Source organism: Sphaeramia orbicularis, chromosome 12, assembly GCF_902148855.1.
Source record: "Sphaeramia orbicularis chromosome 12, fSphaOr1.1, whole genome shotgun sequence".
In the NCBI taxonomy this organism is placed as follows: Eukaryota; Metazoa; Chordata; class Actinopteri; order Kurtiformes; family Apogonidae; genus Sphaeramia; species Sphaeramia orbicularis.
In genome coordinates, this window is record NC_043968.1 from 19,793,466 (window position 1) to 19,814,814 (window position 21,349).

General features: G+C 37.2%; 1 protein-coding gene across 2 annotated transcripts in view; it reads right to left on the reverse strand.

The window, feature by feature from the left end:
- Positions 1 to 21,349, reverse strand: part of npy8ar (neuropeptide Y receptor Y8a) — a 65,816-nt gene that overhangs the window by 23,725 nt on the left and 20,742 nt on the right. The window lies entirely within an intron of this gene.

Genomic DNA, 21,349 nt, shown 5'->3' on the forward strand with positions numbered 1-21,349 from the left:
TTATGAAAACACAGAGGTGAAAATGATAGAGGCTGAAGTGTACCCTTGGTGAGGAGTGATTATACAAAGAAGAATATGAGGATCATGCTCTTTCTCTCATGCTCTGTCCTTCATGAGCCACAAATACTCTATCAGAACATTCAATATTGGTGGCGTAATGACACATTATACAGTCCAAATCCTCACACACACACACACACACACACACACTCAGCGTTTTCAGATCCTCAAGTGACAACAGACACAATCGACTTTATGTGAATGTACTAAAATCATAACAGGGCCAGTACTGCAGTTTCAACCATCAGGAGACCACTTTGTTCAACGCAATTGAACATCAATATTCTCTGCCCGTCAGACAGGAGACTGAGGCTCAACCAGACAAAGGAGCAGGAGCTGAAAGGCACAGAGCAGGAAAACCTAGTCTGAATTATAGGATGTACGACAGCAGTGGAAAAAAAGTTGTTGGACACCCCATGCATTTGTGGTATATTGCGTTAAAAATCATTCTGAAGTCATTGTCATGCTCTAAATCCACATGCTCCCTTCTGTACATGCACTGTTCCATCAAGGTCAAAGCTGGATGTTTCAGTAAAATAATGAAACACACCCAGGGTATGACATGTTGAACCTGTCAAGAACTTGTTTTTACCTCCGCCAAGGAGGTTATGTTTTTGCCAGGGTTTGTTTGTCTGTCTGTTTGTTTGTCTGTCCGTTAGTGTGCAACATAACTCAAAAAGTTATGGACAGATTTTGATGAAATTTTCAGGGTTTGTTGGAAATGGGATAAGGAAGAAATGATTAACTTTTGGGGGTGATCTGGAAGAAATCCTGGATTCTGGATCACTTTGAAATTTTCGTTAACATTGTGGTAAATGGGGCCAAAATTTTCGTTTCCCAATATCTCGCTTAATTATTGACCAAAACTCATGAAATTCAACTCAGGAATTGACAATGGGGTCCTCTATCACATTTCAAAGGCTGATCCGGATCTGATCCAGAAGGCGGATTTTATTTAAAAAAATAAATGTAGGATTTGTATCTCCGATTATGTGGGAAATTTTTGCGCTTGGCGGAGGTCTGCGCGCTCCGAGTGCTTTTCTAGTTGTTACTTTTTTCTTGTTAACAATAAACAAAACAATGATTTCGTTAGCCTCATAGCATAATTGCCTAAGTCACATTTTTTAATCAAGAGTCAAGAAAGTAAAAATACGCAGATATCAAAATTTAGCCAAAATGATGACTTAGGCAGTTATGCTATGAGGCTAACGATTTGCATTTGTTGGTATCTGTCTGATGCAGCCACATCTTTTGAAACACAAAAAAGATTTTTCCTCAAATATTTCATGATAATATTTGAAATTGTGTCCAAAAACTTTTTTCCACACCTGTATGCTGAAATATATGTGACCTTTATTGTAACACAGTGGGAAGATTGGACTTCCTTCCTTCTGCTGCATACTATTGTGAAAGGATCCCTAGTAAGATTTGACAAACATCTTTTTATGTGCTGGTTTTGTTAGTATGGGTTTAGTCACTCCAACACCATGATGTGCTTCATTATGTGCAGATGTTCCACCAAAACAACTTCTCCCTGTCACTATTTTACAATGGTGCTGTCAGTGTGTCCTGTGCTCAGCATAGAACTAGTGTGATTTGTTTAAAGAATAATCCAAACAACCCAGAGAAGTTTTACCTGGAGGGTATCAGACCTATCACAACCACTGGCACAGCGGTAAGTATATGGGTGTGTAAGTCTGGCTGTGTAAGACTAAGAAAGACCTAAAGCCTGTTTTTGGCAACAAACTAAAAACTTACAAAGCCTGGCCCTATAAAGGTTCCCTTGGATTTAACTGAGCAAATAGTTCACATCCTTCTGCTGGATCATTACTGGAGCTACTAGTGTTGTAGTCAAGACCACCTAGACCGAGACCAAGACACTGCCGAGACTGGAGGGTATCAAGACCAAGACACTGCCGAGACCAAATGAGTTGAGTCTGTGACGAGGCCGAGACCACAAAAAACTGACCGGTCTCAAGAACTACATCACTAGTGGACTGTGGAGGGCTGGTATTGTCTGTTGAGAAAATTTCTACAATGTAACATGTTTTTACTATAGAAGAGGGCGCATAATAAGTAATAATTCTATTCTGTGATGATGCGGTTTTTGTACAAATCCCACTGAGACCACTATGTCCAAGACCAAGACAAGACCGAGACCAAATGCGCTGAGTCCGTGAAAAGAGAGACACCACAAAAAATTGGTCTCAAGACTAAGACCAGTCTCGAGAACTACATCACTTAGAGCTACAAAACTCTTTAACTCGAACTGATACAGTGAATAGCTTCTCATTTCTCATTTGTTTAAAAACCATCAGTTTGATGAAGACCAAAAAGATTGGACGGTGTCAGGATTTATTAGACTGAAATTGTGAGAGTGGTTCAGGGGACATGAGACATTTTCACATATGGAGTGGCCTCTACAGAGTTCAGACTTGAACCTCAGTGAGAATCTTTGGGATGTGATGGAGAAAATTCAACACAGTGGTCCGACTTTCCCATCATCAACACTAGACGTTGGGGAAAAATCCATCTAGCTGGTGTACAATAACATCTGCATGTTCAAGTCATTTGATTGAATGGTCAAAGAGCATCTAGATTAGACTGAGCTGGACTGATACGCAAAGATCACCTGTACAGCAGAGTAACTGAACTCTCTCTGAAGAAAGAAAGAAAGCAGGATGGATTGTTTGTACAAATAAGGAATAGTTTTAGTGACTATAATGTATTTTATTAACATTTGTTTTTGTCATTTTATTATGAAAATGCTTGTGGGTTTTTTTCTAAATGATATTCATTCTTGCTACGTGAGATACCTGTCTCTGATGCAAGGCACTGTTGGAGTGTATTTTTGTATAGTACTGATGCTGTTCTATTATATATCAATAATAAAAGGTGAATTAGGTTAGATAGAACACCACTGAAGGGTTAGATGTGAAATACACAACCTGACACTCAAATTAAACAGCATGTAATATAGTAATATAGTAATTTTGGATATTTCTTTTAATTTTCCAAGATAAAAACCAATGGTACTTATTAAGTATAATAAACCTTTAACACATTTCACAGTAAAAGACATTTTTTGCCCTTGCAGCTAAATTTATCCTCACAAATGATCGCAATTTTCAAGTAAACTAAGGAAAACATCCGTCTAAACCATCTTCAACACGCACAACGCAGGTCAGGTTTAGTGTTTGAATAATCAATTGACATTTGAATGTTTAAAGCTGAGTTCACTCACACAATGTGACATTGTCCACTGAATCCACCACACACTGATGGACACACACTCTATCGCTAGCATATGAACACTTAACCTTTTAGCTCAATTAGGGCCTGTACCATTTCCAGAAAAAGTATGTTTCATCTGCTCAGCTGTGCGTCTCTGTTGTAACGTGCTTGACAGATGGTGTACAATCTGTTTAGGGACAAGAGGTGTTTCCCTATAAGCCCCTGTCTGTGAATGAATTACAGTTTGGGAAGGGTTCTCAGTTTAAGCTTCTGCACAAAATATAATAATGCAATTTTCTGCAGTTTTATTTACTTCACACTTAGAGATTGTTGACCGTACAAACAACATACATTTCATTTTACACAACTAAATGATATTCAAGACCAAATTTGCAATGAAGATGCAATAAAACTGATGATACTCTAGCTTTACATTATTTATTTAGTTGCCATTAAAGCTTAAATAGGTGGAAATCTGAACATAGTTACAGCCTTAAAATTCATTACTTGGCAGCATCTATTTAAAATGTATCACTAATTTAATGTATGATGCAGCACCCTTATGTGTCCACACAACAACACAGAAATAAAGTAAAGTAGAGTAAAAGTGCATTATTGGTATTTATGTAATGTTAACTTTTTCAGCCATTTCATACACTGGGAAAACAAACTGGCTTTTCTGCAGTTGGTTTAGTTTAAGAGAAACAAAATGCACTAAAATAAACTAAGTGAGAACTATGTGAGTGAAGTGTAAATTCACTGTTTGGTTGCTGATTTTTATTCTTGATATTGATGTTATGGAGGCTGTGTTACACAACCATATACAGTATAATATATGGCTACAGAAAAACATCTATTCATTTTATTTTGTTGCATGCCATGTTGTTTATAAGACTGGGTCTCAAATCTCATTCTATAGCAGTATTTTTCATAGATTAAGTTTGTGAAATATGATGACACTGGAATGGTAGAGAATTGGCAATATAGTTTTTCACTGCAGGAGTTACTTCTTAGACTCTCTGCTCTATTTTATCCCATGCTTGAAAATGAGATTTTATTGTATTTGACAAAACAATCTTCCTTTTTGGAGACAAACCCTCACTCTGTTTTTGTATATCTGTGGACTTACAGATTACATCTGTTCTGCACTCATGTACAGCTTTAGAAATCATTCACATTACTTTTCATTATTCTGAATATCTTAATTTATGACATTGTTTTTTCTGTGTTGTTTTTCAACAGCAGATGGTTTTAATGTGTATGTCAATGGTTCTTGACAAAATGGGGGTTTTGTTGCTGTTTATCACATTTCTTTATTACATATTTTGCCAGATTTTTGTGACTAACATTTGAACAAAACAAGCCCCTGATGATTTTGTCACGTTTTTTGACAAATGTTGACTTTTCACCACTTTGCCACATGGGACTGATAAGTATTTCAAGTGTTTTGACTGCTGTGTTCATTCAGGAATGAGTTTTATGTGAATGCCACATTCAATACTCAATCATACTGTTCCATGGAACTATTAATTATTTTATACAAGGAAAAAAAATACACTTGTAGCAAAATGCACTGTAAACACATTGAAACATAATATATAGAGAAAAAACACATTCAATAGGATCCCACCCAGTACTGTGTACCTTATACAGGGTTTCTGCAGGTATCAGCAAATCTAATTTAATGCTTTTTAATGCCACTTTAAACAAATTTAATGTCCATATCCAACTGCAGATACACTTTTATATATAGTTTTATGACAGTTCACCATCAACAGGCTTTCCAGTCTGTCTTTCCTACAGACTGGAAATCCGCACTGGTCTTTCCACTCTTTAAAGGTGGCTCAGGCTCTGACCCCAACTGCTACAGACCTATCTCCATTCTGCAGTGTCTGGCTAAGGTCCTAGAAAAACTGGTTCATAGACAGCTTAGCCACTTCATGGCTTCAAACAATATTCTGTCCAACCTGCAGTCTGGGTTCCAGCTAGGCCAATGGTGCACCACAGCTACTCTGAAGGTTTTGGATGACATTGTTACTTCCTTGGATTCCAAGCAAATCTGCATTGCTGCCTTCATCGATTTATCTAAGGCCTTCGATTCTGTCAACCATTCCATCCTCCTGCAGATGCTCACCAGCATCGGTCTGTCATCACACACCTGCAACTGGTTCGCCAGCTATCTAAACAACTGAGTTCAGCGAGTGAAGACTGAAAACATCTTGTCTGACCCTCTCATGATCACTAAAGGGGTGCCCCAAGGCTCCATCCTGGTCCCAACTCTGTTCTCCATCTACATTAACGATGTGGCCAAGAACTCCAAGATACACCTATATGCTGATGATACCATCTTATACTCAGAGGGCCCCTTCCTCCACTCTGCGGCATCCACACTACAACTCAGTCTCAGTTCTATCCAGCAGTATTTTCATAGCCTTCATCTTTCCCTCGACACCAAGAAAACCAAATGCATTATTTTTGACAGGAAACATGATTTCATCACTGCCCCTAAAATCCTCTGTGCTGACAGCTCTGAACTGGAGTTTGTGACCTGCTATAAATACCTTAGTCTCTGGTTGGACTCATCCCTTTCCTTCACCACCCACATTAAGCACCTGCAGTCCAAAGTCAAAGCTCGCTTGAGCTTTCTGTACAGGAATAATACCTCCTTCACCCGTTCAGCCTAACGCACACTTGTTAAATGACCATCCTGCCCATATTTGATTATGGTGACACCATCACCATGGCTTCTCATTCCACCCTCAGCAGACTTGACCCTCTCCACCATTCTACCATTTGTTTCGCCACAGGTGCTCCTTTCTCAACTCACCACTGTGACCTGTATAACCTTGTTGACTGGACCTCCCTCCTCACCAGACGGCTCCACCACAGGCTCCAGCTCATTTACAAAACCTTACTCAGAAAAACACCTCTTTACCTCTCCTCCCTCTGCACCTCTCCTATTCTGCACTCAGTCTTAGGTCCAGTAATCTCATCAAACTCTCTATCCCCAAAGCCCACACTGCCTTCGGTTGCAGCACCTTCTAATTTGCTGCAGCTAACGACTGGAACACTCTACAAAACACCCTCAGACTCACTGTCCTCACATCTCTCACTGTTTTTAAGCAAAACCTGGAACAAATTTTAGTTGACTGTTGCACCTGTTGAGTATTTGTCTTTTACATGTCTCACTGTTATTGTTGTAATGTGTACTTATTTATTAACTGTTTGTTTTTGTAATTGTTTAACCTTGTTTTTACTTTTAGCCCCCTCACCCCCTACCCCTCACAGAGCCATTGCTCTTTGATCAGGCTGCATTTTTAAATAAGAATCTGTTCTTAATTGCTTGCCTGGGTAAATAAAGGTAAAAAAAAAAAAAAAAAACAGGTTCTGAATAGTTCCTCCTCCAATCACTTCTGCTGAAACTTACATTTTCCCATTTTTCCGACATTTTCTAATACTCCCTCCGCTCTTTTGCCATGGTGTGAACACGCTCACAGCACGTTGCATTCTGATCATCCAGTGCTGTGACCGTGTATCAGCCATAAACAATAACCAATTAAAGGGTTCCGCCTGTCAATCATCACACTAGACTTCCGATCAAAATTATTAAATGTTTATGTAATCAAAATAAATCATGAATAACAATGCTTTTTTTCCATCAAATGTATTAAATTTTTAATGCCTCTGGACATAGAATTTAATGCTTTTTAATGCATTTTAAGGCCTTAATTTTCACAAAATCTATTTAATGACTTAATGCTTTTTAATGACCCGCAGAAACCCAGTGATATTACATGTGTCTATGGAGCTCCATCATGACCCAACTTTATCTGAACTGGTCTCCTCCAGTCCTCATGAGACAGGTGCTGCTGGGAAATGTGCATTTGGTTTTGTGCATATGCATGCTTGTTCACACACTTATCTGTTGAGAGCTGCAGTTTATTAACACCTCTGTCCACTGGCACCCATCAAAAATAGTTCCTGTTCATTCTCACTGTTATTATCCACAGACTCACAAAGCAAATCACACACAGACCATCCATCCATCCATCCATCCATCACATAGGCTACACTGCAAACTTACCTGCTCATAATCACAGTGTTTTTCTCTTTCTATGGATAATTCCGCTTCATGTTCTTACAAAAAATGCAAATATTACAGCTGTGATGTTATAGATGTGACCATAACCCCAGTGTTTTCTCCGATCTGAGTGAGATGTGTTCATTATTATGACCTTGCGCAAAATGAAGGATGTTACTTTAGAACACAGGTGTCAAACATGGGGCCCGGGGGCCAAATCCGACCCGCCAAAGGGTCCAGTCCGGCCCTTGGGATCAATTTGTGTAACGCAAAAATTACACTAAGATATTAACAGTCCTTTTAGTTCAGGTTCCACATTCAGACCAATTCAATCTCAAGTGGGTCAGACCTGTAAAATACTATCATAATATTATAGAAATAATGACAACTCCAAATTTTTCTCTTTGTAAATGTAAATATTTTCATGTATTTACACTAAAACAAAGTATAATGTCACAAAAAATGTGAATAACCTGAACAAATATGAACAACCTGAAATGTCTTAAGAGAAGTAAGTACAATTTTAACAATTTTCTGTCTGTTATTAAATGTTTTGTGTGTTTGCAGATCCACTGTGATCTGTAACTTATAATGTAAATTTGTAAACGATAAACTGATGCAGAATATTGTTAAAATTACACTTATTTTTTCAGTTTGTTCATGTTATTCACATCTTTTGAAAGGATAGTTTGTAGATGAAAACCTTTTCATAGTGTAAATGTACTTTTTTCGCTCTAAAACAGAGAAAAGTCTCGAGCTGACATTATTTATACATTATCATGTTATTATTTTACTGGTTCAGCCCACTTCAGATAAAATTTAGCTGAATGTGGCCCCTGAAATAAAATGAGTTTGACACCCCTGTTTCAAGTTGTTCACACTATTCAGATTTTTAAGGAAACGTTGTAGATGTAAACATTATCATAATGTAATTTTTCTTTTTTCACGGGTATTATTTTACTGGTCCGGCCCACTTCAGATCATATTGGGGTGAATGTGGCCCCTGAGCTAAAATGAGTTTGACACCTCTGCTTTAGAAGAATGGATCCATCCAGTCTGGTTGAATTTAATATGATAAATGTGTGGCAACTTTGGCTAAAATACATTTTATAGCTCATTTATCTCCCACTTTATAGCAATACGATACTGCATATTTATTCAACTATTCTAATGTTCAGTGATGTTTGTTACTGACAGTCACTCTCACTTCCTCTCTCCCTTCTACACTGCAATCCTCTGCCAGAAAATATTTGCAGTATAAATTCACCGAAAAACATTTTGTTCATCATTTACACAACACTGGTAACAATAGATGTAACACTTTGCACATGACAAAACCAATCTCTTATTTCTGTGAAGGAGTGTCAGCTATGATCACTTCCCTTTAACTGTGGAGCCATGCCCATTCTAAATGAGGGGGACGAATATTATATTTTAGTATTATGTATTTATGATCATGTTATAAATCTAAATAATCTCCTATGTATGCAATAGATTGCATATGATATACTGTCAGACGCCATCTCCTGTGCTATTGGGCTCTTCCATAATTTATAGTGTTTCACGGCAGGAGTAGCCTACTTTTCTAACACAACAGGTAACGCTCTACTCTAATGTAGGGTACACAGCCCTCTGTGATCCACATCTGCATCAGGGAGGAAATGCAGGCGACAGGCTTACAGTGGGTTTCAGTTGACAAGGCACAGAATTCAGGTTGACATCTCCGGTTATGTGCAACTGCAATGTAAATATGTAAATAAGGTTTAATACAAAATTGATATACATATGAATAAAATATTACATTTTTTTACATGATTTTTTCCCCTCTTTATATTAGAATTTTCACTCATTTGCAGTTTTTCTACCTGTCGTTTCTCTTCACTTGCTTGTTGTATGTTGCTGCTGTTAACTGTGAAATTTCCCCATGGTGGGATAAATAAAGTAATTTCTTATCTTGTCTTATCTTGTCTTATCTTATCCTATCTTATCTTTTCTTATCCTATCTTATCCTTTCTTATCTTATCTTATCTTATCTTATCTTATCTTATCTTATCTTATCTTATCTTATGTTATCTTGTCTTATCTTTTCTTATTCTATCTTATCTTATCTTATCTTGTCTTATCTTATCTTATCTTATCTTATCTTATCTTATCTTATCCTATCTTACCTTGTCTTATCTCATCTTTTCTTATCTTATCTTGTCTTATCTTTTCTTATCCTTTCTTATCTTATCTTTTCTTATCCCATCTTGTCTTATCTTTTCTTATTCTATCTTATCTTGTCTTATCTTATCTTATCTTATCTTATCTTATCTTATCTTATCTTATCTTATCTTATCCTATCTTACCTTGTCTTATCTCATCTTTTCTTATCTTATCTTATCTTTTCTTATCCTTTCTTACCTTATCTTTTCTTATCCCATCTTGTCTTATCTTATCTTGTCTTATCTTTTCTTATCCTTTCTTATCTTATCTTGTCTTATCTTTTCTTATCCTTTCTTCTCTTATCTTTTCTTATCTTATCTGACAGTGCACTATTAAACAGGAGAACTCAGTAGTTGTAATTATAGTTGTACTATTCAAACTATTTCTCCAGTGTAATTAAAGGTGGATTCCATTTACTGCTTCCCACAGCCACACAATGCCTTTCACCTCCTCCCTGACACAGATGTGCATCGTAGGTTACCTGTGGAGCTGAGAATGCACCCTGTAGCTGTAAGTGGTCTTCACAGGGTAGCATCAAATAATGGCACATGGGAATCCCCACATACAAATATGTACATATTTCAACAACAAAAAAATCACAGAAAAAATGTATTGTTGTATCATGTTATGCATCAGCACACTACACTGCATAGCATAAACTGTACAGCTCTGAAAGATAAAAAGTATTAATAGCATAATGAAAATATTCCCCTACTGTTTTGGATAAAATGATAATAGATAAAAGGTGTAATGCAGTAGAAGAATAAAAACTCTTTAAATCACTTTTGGCCGATTTATTGTTTGTTTCAGTGCTTTGAAACACTCAGGCATATGCTTATTCGCAGGTACAGTTTAAGTCCATAAACGTTAGGGGGTGGCAGAAGGAGGTGGGAGGCAGAAAGATGCCTGACCCTGTGTTCATCTGCCTCTTAGTAGAAGGAAATGCAGTAGGTGAGTTTCTGAGATGTGGTGTGAAGAATATACTTGACTCGTGCAATGAGATGGCTAATTCATTGAAAAAATAGTCACAAAACCGAAAAGAAATAAAAGAAGTCATTAAAAAAATTCTAAAAAAAACATGAGACCACTTAACTCCATTTAACTGAAACGTACCATGAATGTGTCATAAAGCTACAAGCAGCTTCAAGGTTAATACTACAACAAAGATGGATGATTCTTTTAAGATTATACATGGTCTGTCCTTCGCATCACAAACTGTGTGATTCATTACTAATATAATACTGTATTAAATGAAGTTCGGCACATTAGGTAGGCCAAGGGTTGGATGTCAACAGCAAAAAATTTGGAAGTTTCAATTGTTATTTGGTAATTTTCAAAAACTTACTAGAATATTTTACATATTTCCTATCTATCTATCTATCTATCTATCTATCTATCTATCTATCTATCTATCTATCTATCTATCTATCTATCTATCTATCTATCTATCTATCTATCTATCTATCTATCTGTCTGTCTGTCTGTCTGTCTGTCTGTCTGTCTGTCTGTCTGTCTGTCTATCTAGATTATACATATGAGTATGGTTTATGCACCTCCATCTTACAGAAAAAATTATATTTTACTTTGCACATCACTGTTTATTGATGACCAGACCTTACAGTTTGATCCTGTTTAACCAGATTTCTGCCTGTTCTTTCTTTATACTTCTAATTTATTCTGTATGGTGTGTTTTCTCTTGTATTTTATTCCTATATTCTATATTTTACTGTTGGTCATGCTGCTGCTGCACGACAATTTCCCAGTTTGGGATCAATAAAGTCTATCTATCTATCTATCTATCTATCTATCTATCTATCTATCTATCTATCTATCTATCTATCTATCTATCTATCTATCTATCTATCTATCTATCTATCTATCTATCTATCTATCTATCTATCTATCTATCTATCTATCTATCTATCTATCTATCTATCTATCTATCTATCTAATTAGTCTTTTGATTTATACTGAAACAAAAGAGAGCCGCAGAAATTAGGGCGTTTTACCCCCTGATTTCATTTCCTGCAGCTTTAAAAAATAAAGATATAAAAATGTTATTGTTACAGCTTGGATTAGAGGAAAAAAAAAATTCCATCCTCCACTCCAACTGGTGCCAGCCTGTCAAGCCGCTAACGTTTTATGTGTCACACTTGTGGGAGATGGTGTTTATGAAAGGCCACAGATACATAAAAGCTGCAGTGCCACAAACAAGAGACTTCCAGTAACTTGATTAATCGAAAATGGGATTTTCAATGATGAATGTGAGTGTTTTCACTTCACACAATAATAAATAAGATATTATCGAGAAAATCCCACAAGAGTGTAATCTCATTACAGAGTGTGTCATCAAATAGATAATTAAAAACACATGCATATTTTCCCACCTCCCCCTTCTGCACTTGGCTCTATGACCCTCTCTTTAGTTTCTCCCTAAAGTAAAATGACTTTCGCCTCTGACTGAACTGTTTAATTAAGACGCAGCTTATTAAGAACCAGCCTCAACCACACATTGCATCTTATCCTGCTGGCACCAAACGCATCCTGTGATTACAACATTCATCTTAGTCTCGCATTAGCATATACATACATGAACATGGATGCAATCAGCTGACAGTTGTCCGTTCACTTTGCCAGCTCCACTCCCTCTCTCCAGAGCTTTGTCTGCCTCTCTCTTTCTGAGTTTCTGTGCCGACAGTCTTTATGGGTGCATAGGGACCAGGCTGCCAAAGAATGAGACAGACTCACAGGTGTTATTGCACATCCACAATGACTCAGTTGCACCATCCACGCTCTTACGATAACACGCTTCAAAAACCCTCGCTATCTTCTGCTCGCTCACTCCTGCACAGGCATGCACACAAATTCACGCCGCTTTCGAAAGTCGGAATTTCTACTGAATGGGTAGAATAGCGCAGTGTTCATTCAAACAAGACGACGACAATCCCACAGGTGTTTACATTGACACACACTCTGAAAACAAGCCTGCAGGATTGGTCCTCCCATTTCTCAAGCTTCTGCAGGAAATGTCTTGAATGTGACTCACATCTCGTTTATAGTGGAGGGATTAAGAGAATAGCATCGTTTCTGGCATCTCCTCTTCAAAACCCAATCTTAGAAACGTTCACAAGTGCAATATCGTGCCGGTTGTGCAGACGAACATGGATAGAGAAGAACTAAATATCAGGTCGTGTCTGAATACAATAATAACAAGATTTCATTCAATTCTGTATCGCAAGTGGGAGGAATTTTATCGTCTTTGTATTTTATTATTATTATCTCCCTTTTATAATAATTCTAATATTGCCTCTTTTCCTCTTTCCTGTTGTCTCTTTGGAATTTATACATGAAAAGCTGAAGAATTGACAGCTAAATATAAAAATCCTGTTTGTTATACTATTCATTTCAAGCTATGAAGCACTGAAATATAAGATAATAACAAGCAGATTTGAGCAGAATATGGTGGCTTTATTTCAATTCTAGAACAGGCTCGCATCACTTCACAACTGGGAAAAGTTTTACAAATACACTGATATTAACATGAAAGAATGGAGGATTTGTGTACGCCCATTTTCAGAAGCACAAGACACTTTATTATCTTTATAACTTCATTTTCATGTGTAATTCATTTACAACACTACTGATGATGCGCCCCTCCTGTGTGTCCTGGGGGGTTGTCCTGTTCCCTGGGTTGGGCCTGGGCTTGACACAAGTCTCCTGGTTGTGCTACTGCTTTCTGCAATATTCACCGATGAACTTTTGTACGTGCTCGCGCAAAGGATATCAATATCTTATCCTGTGTTTTAGAATCGGATCTATATTAACTTTGGGGTGAATAAGCTCACTAAATAAAAATCATCATAATAGTTCTGTCTAATCCATATTTATGATTTTACTATAAACCTGAAAAAAAAAGCATGTGAATGTTCAAGAATTTATATATTTAATCAACTTTCGGTAATAATCCATAGTTTGTTCACTCGTGCCTTGATTTAATAAAAGAAATGAATCAAAGAATTGAAGCTCATGAAGCACTGGGTGAAAACCTACACATAGAAATGAACCGTGCCCGGCAATAATTGGAATATTTTGCCAAGCTGTGCTTCATTTCTGACTGTCCATGTGAATTTCAAGTACAGGTAAAATAAGGTAAATGTATGTTTTTGCCCAGTCTGGTTTAAAGAATTTCCAAAATACCATAGAAGTATAGAAAATGCTTTGATAAAACAAAATGTTCACCTTGGAAGTCTTGTTGTGTCTTTGCTTTTCAGACATCGATCCAAGAAGCAGACATATTGTATAAACTAAGCACTTTTATTTTCAAGAGTCTGCAGAAAGAACATTGGTACATGAATCACAGTTTTAACCATTTAGAATCATGTGGGCGATCACTGCTGCAAATGAAATACAAATTTGGAGTTTAGTCTACATGGAGAATTAAATCGTCTGGTTTTATAAACTACTGGTGACGCTCATTACAATCTGTCAGTGTGTTACCTCTAATCTTAGTCTACTCTTTTCTTCCTGAATCCTTTAATATTTATTTATTTACTTTATTTATTTTTTTACAGTGAGACAGGTTGCCCCAGTTTTCCTGGCAGAGTTTAAAGAAAACACACTGTAAATCACAACCATCTGTGCAATGTGACAATAGAAACAGTGTTGTTTTTAAGAGGAATACAGTTTATTAATAACACACAGTGTCCAGATGAGGCCTGAGTGTGTGTGTGTGGCACCAAAGCATTATCGTCTGGTGAAAATATCTGAGTATGTGTGTAAATTTCTCTGAACCATCTGCTGACTGTTCCCTAATGGATGTGTAGAAAATGTTTTACAATGGAAAAAAAAAAAGTCATGGAAAAAGGATGAATAGTTTAGTTTCAGCAGTAGATGCTATTTTAATAAAAGCTGAAGTCTAATGCATCTCTGTCTCATACAGAGCCATTTATTCACATTATGGCTCCTGATTGTCTGATGTAAAATACACATATGCACATGTTTGGTTATATGAACTTGTCCAAACCAGGCTCTAACATTATGTACAAAGTTGTTGTTTTTTTTTTTTTTGCAGGAAATATACCAAATATAAAAGAAGTACTATATTTGTGAAACATTTTCTAGTTGAAAAATAAACATAATAATTTACAAAGCTGGAAAATCATACTACTATAAGTTACAAAAAATAAAATTAAAAAAAAAAAAAATCAAGCATGGCAAAAACAAACAGAAAAAAAAAAAATTAAAATAAAATGACTGTCACGTAAAGCTAACAGGTTATAATTCCTTCATTCATTCATTTAACTTTTATTTACATGTTGACAGATCAGATGAGGATATACATTTTCCAATTTTTCAATGATCTCAAGAATTAATTCATTGAAATGAAAACAAACAACAAACACGCAACAGGACATGATTAAAAACAGTTACATTGAAAAACAGTGTAGTTTATGATCGTTGATTTAAAGTGATCTATAGGTATAACAGGGTTAAGTTTTAATGTATGTTGTAACATGTTCCAGGTAATTTCAGCACTTTTTTTTTTCCAATTTTAGTGTTTGCTCAAGAAACCTCAAGCATCAGTCAATCCCTTCATCACATTGTGTTCAATAGTGACTATGTGACCGGTTTAATAAAGTGCTGATATATGAAGGCATGTCGCTCTTTAAAGCTTTGTGAATCAATTGATAATACATAATGCAATTTCAGGTTTAGGAATAGTAATCACTTTCTTCACTTACATCAGCGCATTGAACTCTCTGAGGGAGACAAAACCATTAAGCTGTAGTGTTCTCTAAAGGCTGTTTCATGACCAGGGTGCAAAATAGAGGGAAGCTGATCGAACACATTCAGACAAAATCCTAACAGCTGTTGGTAAGTGATGATCCCAGATACCCAATACTACTTTGCAAATAGTAACCATGTACATATATGTATATATCATGTACCATCATGTCATCTATTTGTATAGCATACTGTATATTATAAAGTTATATATTACTAATATATATTATATTATACTATATGGGGCGGCCATGGCTCAGTTGGTAGACCAGGTCGTCCAATAACCGAAGGGTTGGCGGTTCGAATCCCGCTCTGTCCTAGTCAGTCCGTTGTGTCCTTGGGCAAGACACTTTACCCTCCTTGCCTCCAGTGCCACCCACACTGGTGTATGAATGTTTGGTGGTGGTCAGAGGGGCTGTAGGCGCAAAATGGCAGCCACGCTTCTGTCAGTCTGCCCCAGGGCAGCTGTGGATACAGATGTAGTTTACCACCAGCAGAGGGAGAATGTGAGAGCGAATGAATAATGTAAAGCGCTTTGGGTGTCTAGAAAGGCGCTATATAAATCCAGTCCATTATTATTGTAAACTTATATTATAATGAATACTAGCTAATATAGGCCAATGTGATTTACTGATCTAATTTTCTTTATAGATAGAAGCATTTCATAAAATATGTCACAAAGTTACAAGAATTATGCAAATTTAAGAGTATTATTTTTGGTAGTTGGCATACAGCACTGCTATACAGCCATGCATGCCTCTTTTCTGCATCTTTAGTGGATATAGTTAGCTCGGTGGGACGCAGCCTGAGCAAAGATTTACTCACAGCGTAGCACTCGATATTACTAATTCAACAAAATGATTAAATAATCTACACTGAGATAATTTAGTACACAGCAAAACTATCCCACAGATCAGCAGCGAAATACTGTTTCATTTTAACACAGTCTCTGAAAAAAATCACTAAACACTGGTCAGGCAAAGAGATCTTAAAGGGGTCATATTTTGCTAAACCCACTTTTATTAGTCTTTGGTTCATTTATTTGTGTATTTGGACCCTAATAGTTCTAAAAGTTTGAATTTGAACCCTCCAGGTGCTGCAAAGCTATCTTTATATTCATTTGGGCAAAAATGAGTGGATTTCTACAACCAGTTTCAATTCCTGCTTAATTTGTTTCGTCTATAACTAGTTCTGTCACGACATTTGCACATGTAAGGTCAAGACAAACATTTCTCCGAGTACCCCATAATTGTTTGTCAGCAGCAGCGGTTGTAGTCCATACTGAAAATGTGTCCAAACTTTGAGGAGATTACCTAAAATGTTCAGTTGTTGGTTGAATGGGACAGAGCAGCACAAGTTGCTTTTCCATTGACCCTCAAATTGCGCAAATATAACTTGCACATAAAAATGTACCTAATGGAAAAAAAGACAATTTTGCCAAAAGTCTCATTTTTTGATTAAAAGTTTTTGTGCTGGCAAGAGGTGGTTTTTTGGGTGTAGCACAAATGGTATATCATGCAAAACTGCAATGGAAAGACCTTTTTTCACAACTAGTCGGGTGAATTAAAAAAAACAGATGTTGATGTATGTTACAACAAGCGAAGAATAAGAAGAAACATGTCGCGGTATGTGTGGACACACCAGGAAACCCAATAATTTTTTAATTTAGCACGAGATAGAGGGGTAATATATAATAATAATGAATATATCTGTAAATCAACACCATATTTAAGTTCGTTGCCATGTTGATGGAATGACTTTTTGTGTCATCTCGTGATAATAAATAAACAAATCATTGCATTTGTGATTTAATGGAAAAACCGACATTACGCACTTCTGTTTTTTTTTACATTTAGTAAATATCGGTAAAGTTTTGCGCAGATGTCCAATGGAAAAGTGACCACAGTCAACAACCTGGAGGGGGTGGGGTCATTGGCATTTAAAGGGTCAGCACTCAAAACGACCTTTCTGGTGTCATTACTGAGAAATAGGGTTGAAGATGGACCTGTGGAGTTGAATTAATGCAGAATTCAGACCCAAGCATAGCATTTACAGTTTATGTAGACCACAGGGAAATATTTTAAAATGCATAATTCCATTTAAAAAAGCAAAATGTCACTTTATTTAAGCTTATGTGCAAACACAACATGAGACATGTATTCAGGTATTTAGCTGAAGTTCTACATTTAATAAACTAGATTAGTGGGTGATGAACCACAGCGCCAGAAAACTGTCATCAAAACAATGGGACCAGAAAAAACTTGACATTTATTTACGTTGTCCAGTAATGATTAAAGAAAATAAAAGCACATCCAATGGGAATAACAAAAATGCAATCTGATCTTTCAGTTTTAATAATTCTAGGGTAAAATGAGAAAATTAGAAAAATTGATGAAGAATGCTAATGAGACAGTGAATTATGCTACATTTGCTTCTGCATTCTGCTCTGGTTTAATTACCTAATTACCTTTTCACAAAGGATTTTGTGGTAATGATATTCCAGCACAAACACACCCATAAAATTTTGTACCTGGGTGCAATTTTCCTTTGTTTTGCCTGTGAGGCCTCTAATGTTTCAGGCTTTACTTGACATTTCCACACACAGATTGGTCCATAATGTAAATGGCAAAAACCTGCCATTTGCATGACATTAATTATCAGACACACACATACACACAGCTCTGCACAATCACAAATGACTTACTTGATTCAGGCAACTATGAAACACATTCAACCAACGGCTGAATTTTAAAATAATATGGTTCATGTGTCACTGAACGCATTCAAGATTTCACCGACATCACTACTGATATTCTGTCGTGTTTTCAGTTGTGCTCAGAGCTGGCAGCGGCGTCACACAGTGGCTGAAACCATGCTAACTAACAGTCAGGACTTGACTGTAAATAATGTTTTTCGTTCTACAATAGTTCCACGTAGATCTGGCGTTCGTCAAATAAACTGTCTGTGATGAAGCAGGATCCATCATCCTTGGACATATTTTGAGATCATTTTCTATCTGAACACCTTGACCTGTCAACCCTTGATATCATTAAACATTCATTCAAGAAAAACGAGTCAAAGAAATCTGACGAAATAGAGAGTTGAGTTGCACAGTTAACACCAGCTTAACTGCATGTGGCAATTTGCTCTGCTCTATTGTGATTTTTGCAAAAAGGCTTATTTGTACTGAATGGGGCTAATGTTGCATAGAATATATGGATGTGGCTTAATTTACATACATTCACGAGGCACGCAGATGCCATTTGCTCGGATTGCACCCTTTACAGGAGCTTTGTGAGCCGTGCTGTTTGTGGATCTGGTTTTATATGAGTAAATTGCATGTTTTATCTAACCTATATTTATATCATATGGAATCAGAAGTGTCCAAGGTAACGGTAAAATAAGATTAAATGGATTGAAAAGTCTGGGGCCACCTGTGTTAAGAGCTGGATTTACTGCAAGAGGCCAAAACCATATAATGCTTTGTGCGCTAAAAATGTTGTCAACACTTTGTAACATTTCTAGGCAAGGAACAAAAACTTGACTGAGCGCCCTGTAATAATATTTTCTGGTGTGAATGTTCTGGCTGCAGAGATATAAATAACTTCACTGTTTTCTGAGTGTGGAACTGGGGCAGCCACATAGTAGTGCTATTTAATCCGTTATGGATTAAACTACATGATGGTTTACTTTGTGCAGAAAAAGAGAAGAATTGCCCAGTCACAGAGGCAGTGCCGAGGTCAAGCTTTGATATTAATTAGATGTGACAGAAGTTTAATGAATTCTGTGGTTGGAAGTCTTATTATTAATCTTATTCTTTTAGTACAGACTTTCTCTTTGCTTCGTTATGATTTTACGTCTTTGTGTTTTGCTCATATTCAGACAGATTGCTTGTGGGCTAGTAAGTTGAGGTACAGCATATCCTATCTTTGCCATGTTGCTGGACACAGATTGTAAAAAAAAAAACAAAAACAAAAAAAAAAAACAGCTGGTTGGTCAGCATGGGTGAAATGATCCTTCAGGTTTAATGTCTGTTAGGATTTCCAGTGTCTTCCCAGCTCGAGGGAGAATAACTTCACACAATGCACGAGAAGCTGGGAGGGATGAGAGAGTGGCTCAAGCAAAAATAGATGGGGAGGACAATTTCAAGGGCGCAACAGCACAAAGAAAAAGGGAAATCTCTGTTCGCGTCCTCGTCACATTGATGCAGATGGCATATTCACACTTTTTCCCTTGATTGGATTTGACTGTTACTTTTCGTCACACTGGACAGACTGTCATGTTCCTCAGACACAGACCGAGTACAAAGCTGCACCTGGCTGCTTATTCATGAATCTCTGCACCGCATCAGAATATATAATATGTATATTAAGTCGTATAGTGTTTTTGCTGAGGCTGTAAAACCCCATTATGAAATGCAGGAGGTACTGTATATTAAATACTTCAGTCATAAATAAGAGATGCAAACTGATTTTTCAAAACCTGGAAGGCAATGTGTACTCGTCAAAACCACAAATACGTCATTTTATAGCCGTTTAACATTTCTGTCATTGAATACTGTCAGCAATCAGGAGAAACAGTGGGAGTATATGGGACCTAATTCTTCAACAAACAGTACATTGCACACACAAATTTTTCCCTTCCTCCTTTTTCCTCTCTTATGCAATCCCACACAGCAGAAGACAGGCTGCAGAAGATCAAACAAGATACTCGTCAACAACCTCATCCTGTCTAGCTACAACAATCCCCACCTCCTCTGATGCTACTTCAAAGTTTTGCGAGTCACAGTCTTATCTAAATAAGGTCTACTGGCAGCCCGATCTGGTTTTAAAATGAGTCTATGATGTTAATCCCTGGAAAAGAGGCATTTTATCAAGCGGATCTCGATTTCGCCGCTGATAAATACCACATCTAGTCTGTGAGAGCTGCGTTAAGAATTACGCTTTCATGACATAATAATCTCAAGCGCTGAAGCCTTTCAATCCAATTTCTTTGATGCTTTCATTATAAACGCATTAAGAGTGACACATTTTGAAATTAAGCGAAAATAATGCTACTTTAATGCTCCTTCATTTAATTATTGTTTTATTTTGAGTGAAAGGGAATTGCATGGGTGCTTGTTACATTGGTAAAGGCAGCTGCAAGGTGCTAATCTGTGCTTAATTTTTTACCAGCAGCTGAGAGATAAACATAATTAGCATGCAAATAGACCTGGAAATCTACCCTCCCTCTTATATGGAGGGTGGGGGATCTCCCAGAATTTCTGTGTGTTTTGAATTCCGGTGGATGTGGGATGTCTTTGTTGACTGTATTTTAAGAAATGACATCAGAAAGATTCCAAATGTTCATCTCAGCACTTCGTTTTGTTGTAGTTGTCATGGCGGTGTGATTAACGAGGACCAGTGTTCTCCTGGTTATGCAAGGAGGGGGCGGGATGATTAATGAGGTTGCCATCAAACGGTTTTCTACCAACTTGTATCGCATCGCGCTATCAGTCGGCACACAGAGACCTCACACTGAGGCACCAGACTTCATCATCACATCACTGTTTTACGCTTCAGGTATAAGCCTTAAGAAATCTTGGATAGACATTTGGAGCCTGACAGTAGGAGCGTGTTAATGCCAGCAGGGTTGAGACTGGGAAAATCTGCTTGGCCATTCATCCAGCAGATGGCAGGTCTGTCTCGGACTAAAGCCAAGCAGTTTCCAAGCGGCCTTGCCTGGGGGCTCGCCGCCCCTCATGCATCTTTCCCTCTTTGTTATAAATCTATACAATCATTACTATATCACAACCTTCAAAGCGGGACAGATGGAGGATGTTAGTGAGAGCAGAGAGAGGAAGGGAGACTGGAATAATCCTCTTTAGGACTTTGATACTGTCTGTGGCCCTCGTCTCTGTAGTTAATTTACAGGGTATTAAGTCACAGCCACAGGTAAATAACTTAGTGTATGTGTACATGCGAAAGAGCAACACAATGCAAAGCA